This window comes from Daucus carota, chromosome 2, assembly GCF_001625215.2.
Source record: "Daucus carota subsp. sativus chromosome 2, DH1 v3.0, whole genome shotgun sequence".
Taxonomy (NCBI): Eukaryota; Viridiplantae; Streptophyta; class Magnoliopsida; order Apiales; family Apiaceae; genus Daucus; species Daucus carota.
The window spans coordinates 4,315,740-4,321,197 of record NC_030382.2 but is presented as its reverse complement, the minus strand read 5'-3'; the positions used below and the strand labels follow the sequence as shown (position 1 = coordinate 4,321,197).

At 33.3% G+C, this 5,458-nt stretch overlaps 1 long non-coding RNA gene across 1 annotated transcript; it reads right to left on the bottom strand.

Moving 5' to 3' along the window:
* Nucleotides 1-2,807: 2,807 nt before the first annotated feature.
* On the bottom strand, nucleotides 2,808-4,693 carry LOC135150897 (uncharacterized). The gene is made up of 3 exons (XR_010289356.1): nucleotides 4,488-4,693; nucleotides 4,280-4,364; nucleotides 2,808-3,323 (listed from the first exon to the last, which is right to left on the bottom strand). It is a non-coding gene; the product is annotated as an uncharacterized LOC135150897 (long non-coding RNA).
* Nucleotides 4,694-5,458: the final 765 nt, after the last annotated feature.

The following is a 5,458-nucleotide window of genomic DNA, read 5'->3' as shown; positions in this document are numbered from 1 at the left end:
AATGGAGAGGCTAATTATTGGTGGAAAGCTAAGCTAGTTCTAGAAGAGTCTAGTGTGATATCATGGACTAGGTTTACAAAGTTATTGCTAGAGAAGTATGTTCCTAAACACCTAGAGAATCATATAGAGCTCAAATTTCTAGAACCTGAGCAAGAGAGTATGTTAGTAGCTGAACATGAAGCTCAGTTTATCGAACTTTTGAAATTTATTCCACATCGAGTAAATACGGACGAAAAGAAAGCTAAACGTTTACAGCCGGGCTTAAAGCCCTGGATTCAGAGTAGGGTAACTATTCTCAAGATTGCTAGCTATGCGACGTAAGTGTACAAAACTTGTGTAGTTGAGGCAAGCAGTGAGTTGTTTAACATAGAGATTGTCGATAAGAAACGGAAACCCCTGCAAAACCATCAAAATATTAAAAAGAAACGTTGGACTCATGGTGTGAAGAAACCTTTTGTAAAATAAGAAATGCCGCGAGCAGAGAATATAGGTGAAATAGAAGGAAATAAAAGGTTTAGAACTTCGCAAACCGCGAACGCGTTACAAGGGAGATCCCCGTTGCCTGAGTAGAAGATCTGTAGAATATGCTATTTATGAATAATATTACGTTTCACACTACTTCAGCTCAAGTTGACATCAAACCTCATTTTGAAAACTGAGAAGTTTATTCTGTATCTTGAGTCCTTCCTTTGTTCGGAAGCGACTACTCCTAATAATCAATATTTCTTTAATGTCACAAAATCTTTTGTGATTCATGATTCGAGAATTGGAATAAATATTCACCACAATGATGATCTCAATCTAATAATTCTAAGAGATCGTCTCATATTTGATTCTATTTCTGATTTTATCCACTGAAAATCCTTGAATTGTGATTAAAGGATGCATTGCTCGCATTCCTTGGAAGAAGTGTGTTGAGAAATAATTATGGTAGATCAAGGTTGTCCAAATTGTGAAATAACGATTCAAAAGCAAATCTTTGGAATAAATCTTCCTTGATATTTCTTCAATCTGATTGGGATGAACAACCCTAATTATAGGGGACACAAGGTATACCTATCTGTGTGATAGGAGTTGGATGGGACGCCATCACTTGTGTGTGTTGTAATTACAAGAAGGTTAACAACCTTTAGTAGTGTCTTAATTTGGACACGCAACACTTAGTTCATTTGATCGTATTGGGCTCCCAATCATCCTCTTTATTCAAATGAAAGCTATTTTGAAAAATCATTGATCGGTGATTACCAGTGTGAAAGACTCTTATATATCCAAGAAAGTTTTATAATTCTTATTTCTTTTGAGTTCTCTTCAAAATGCTCAGATTTCAAATTCTTTGATTTTGTTCTTTTCAAGAATACAATTTTCTTTTAAAGGTGTTTCAAGAAGGTCTTGTATGGAGAGATAAAATTCAGATCCTCGAATTTGAGGATTTTTACATCGATTATCGAGAGTTAAATAAGTCGACCCTTTATCTAGGGTTGATGATTTGTTTAATTAGTTGAAGAGAGCATCTTACTTTTTAAAATAGACTTGAGATCTGAATGCCATCAGTTAAGGAATCAGGTTTGAGAATGTACCTAAGACATCCTTTAGAACCCAATATGGACATTATGAGTTCTTGGTGATGTCTTTTATATTGACTAATGCACCTACAATATTTATGGATCTTATGAATAGAGTATTTAAGAAATATTTGGATAAAGTTCATTATTATTTTATCAATGATATATTTTGATTTATTCTGAGACGAAAGAAGAACATGTGGAGTATCTTAGAATAACTTTGGGAATTTAGAAGGAAAAAAAAATGTTATAGGCAAATTGAAAGGTGAATTTTTGATTGAGCAAGTACAATTTTTAGGGCATATAGTTTCTAAAGAAGGTATATCAGTAGACCCCGCAAAGATTGATGGAGTATCAAATTGGGAAAGACTAAGGTTCCGAACAGAAGTAAGAATTTTCTTGGATTAGCAGGGATATTATAGAAGATTCGTAAAAGATTTCTCCAAAATTGCGACTCCTTTGACCAAGTTGACTACGAAAGAAGAGAAGTTTGAATGGACCCCTAAATGCGAAGAGAGTTTCAAGAATTAAAGGAGCTACTAACAACGGCTCTTGTGCTGATCCTATCTGACGAAACATGAAATTTTGTGATCTATAGTGATAAAGGACTAGGATGTGTCATTATGCAACACGGAAAAGTGATAGCGTATGTTTCTAGACAACTTAAGGACTAGAAATTAATATACCATACCCATGATCTAGAGTTAGCTGCTATAGTGTTTGCTATAAAGATTTGGCGACATTATTTGTATGGTGAGACATTGTTTGTATGGTGTTAAGTGTGAGATATTTATAAATCATAAAAGTTTAAAGTACTTGTTTCACTACGCCATATATGGCCTACAACAACATCAAAAAAATGATGCAATAACCTCAAAATATGTTGCAATAGCCCGAAAAAAGGCTATTGCAACATAAAATTTAAGTTGCTTTTTTTCATGTTGCCCTAGGCCTCTACTGCAACATTATAGTCACCTACTGCAACATGAGGTTTTCTGTCACAATAGCCATGTTGCAGCAACATCTGACTACCTTATAGCAACTGAAAATTTTTGTTACCTTAGTCATGCTGATTTTAAAAAAATGGGACCCTCAGGTGGGTCCCACGCGTGAGGCAGACACATGTCAGTCCCATGTGGAGGTCAAAGTGTGGGGCCCACAAGGGGCCACGTTTTGCAACATATTTTTGTATCAAATATATATATATATATATATATAGACACACACACACACACTACTGCAATATTAAATAATAACTTTGCAACCTTTTACTATATCAACTACAACATTAAACTATTTTTCCATACAAACCAAAGTTTATAACAAATCCAACCAAACCAAACTACCTAACAAATCTAACTAAATCAAAGTATTAAACAAATTCAACCACCAAATACAACTATACATCAACTTTTACAACTATACATCAACTTTTATCTGACTATCTTCGCCACCAAATCTTTTGTATTATAAAATCATCGAGCTCCCCCCAATTCAGGATCTCAGCTTTAGTCAAATTATCAGATGGCAGTGATCTGATGCATCCAATAATCTGTTGAAGGTCACAATTCAACCTGGCAAATATACAGGGCGGCACTAAAGGGGAAAAACATAATTAAATAAAAAATATTACTACAACTACAAACGAAGAAGCATAATACAAATATGTAAATAGCTTGTGTACCAGTTTTTGTGCTAATCTCTAATAGAGCAGATGCATCTGAAATGTGGGTGTGGAAGATTACAACCACTTTCACTTTCCTGTAGATTAAGCATCATAGGCCATTTTAAAGCAGCAATAACTAAAAGAAAAAAAAAAGAAACTGCATATGACACACAACATCATACGCAAGTCAGAAAACCTATTATGGGTGCTCACAACAATAATAATCCTTCATAATGAGCAAATAGATCATATCATGTCAGTTGCCGCTAGAAACAAATAGTAAAACCATGTAAATGATAGTCCTTCATAATAATCCATGACAAAATCCACTCAAGCAAATGAAACTCAAACGCCATATTAAATAGATCATCAGGAGGAGAAACTAAAAAAAAAGTAGTATGAAGTAGTGGTGCACCTTGAGAGAAAGCTTCTTCAACTACGTTTGCGTTAGAATCATCGGTTAGATTAATATTTTTGTATAGTATGACAAACTTATGGTGTTAGATCAACATATTCTAGTAAAGACCACTTGCCAAAATATAAAGTGCAGAGTATACAAACCCCTGAACTCTGACTAGAGTATTCAGGACCATAGACTGACTAACAAGAATACAGAGAAGTGATACCAGAAACCTAAAGTAGAAAGAGATACAGAAACCAAAATCCATATGTATCCCAAAATAAAAAAATAACCTCATAGTTTTAGAGAAGTAACTGATTCATCCAATTTGAAACTATGACATCGACATTTTCATTAATTCCAACATCCTACAGTCCTTAGTGTGAGCAGTAAATCTAGGTAAGTTGCATATTGTTCTAACAAACAATTTTATACACATATCACATAAAGATACATAACGTATACAGCAATTTAACATAAAAAAAATACATCAAACTGAAAGTTCTGAAGGTGGAACATATAATAACTGGTTTAAACTTGAAAGGGAGAGGGAGAGGTAGAGACAGAGTGAGAGGGAGACAAAAAGGGAGAGAGACTACGAATCACAACATGCATTTAAAATGAAAAGCAAAGAATGACAACGGATCGTACCTTATATCCAAGCAAATCGAAGCCCCAAATAAATGAAAAGTTTTGAAACCCTAGTTCCAATGAAGCCCCCAATTCAATCGAAGACCTAAGAAAAATAAAAATACAAAATGAAAAACATTAGAGTGAAAAACGAAATAAAGAAGTTAGTAAATAAATTTAAAGGAAATATAAACCGGAAGCTCTAGTTCTGTGGAATGAAGAAGCTCACAATCGAAGTCCCAATTGACGACCTGAAACAAAACTTTAAGCGATTGAGATGTGAGTTTGAGGGTAGAGGATCCTTGATTTACCTAATCGCCGGTGAGTTTGAGCAGAGAGGTGAGGTTTAACGGAGAGAGGTGAAGTTGAGTGATAGAGGTGAGTGTATTGAGCGAGGAGTGAAATGTTACATGTGAGTGTCGACTCAAAAGATATGGGGGGAAATTTGCCGCTTCCAATTTTTAGCACATGCGTCAAATTTGATTTTTTTAATTTTAATAATTCATTTTATTTTTAATTCCTTAATTATTTAATATATTTTATCTTTTGAAAATTTATAATTCAGTTGCAGTATTATTATCTTATCCGTAATTAATTAGCTAGTTTCAAATTTATTATTTTTGTTATAATTAATTATTTTAAAGAGATGATATAAAAATCAATATTGTATTCCAACATTTAGTCTTTTCATATTTAATATATTATATTTTATTAATTAATCATTTAAAGTTATTTTAACTTTATTTTATGTAATTTTATTATCATATTACAAATAATTAATTTACTAATACTCTATGCAACACGTGTATTCGGTTATAGCAACATCAATTGGACATGAATGGTTATCGTTGCGGTAGGTATGGATTACTGACTCTAATGCAACATAATTTTGCAACACTCGCATTCAAACCATTGCGATAGGTCATACATGGCGTAGTGTTTACTCAAAAAAATTAACAATGAGAGAGAGAGAAGATGGTTGGAATTGATAAAAGATTATGATTGTACAATTAAATATCACTTGGGAAAAGCAAATGTAGTTGTTGATGCTTTAAGTAGAAAAGAAAGGATCAATGTGATTTCTCTACCAAAGGAATTAGTTAAGAAAATGAAAAGGTTAGAGTTAGAAAGTAAGAATTCAGAGGATAAGGAGGGAAGGATCTATGAGATGTTAATGCAACCAGAAATACTATGGAAAAA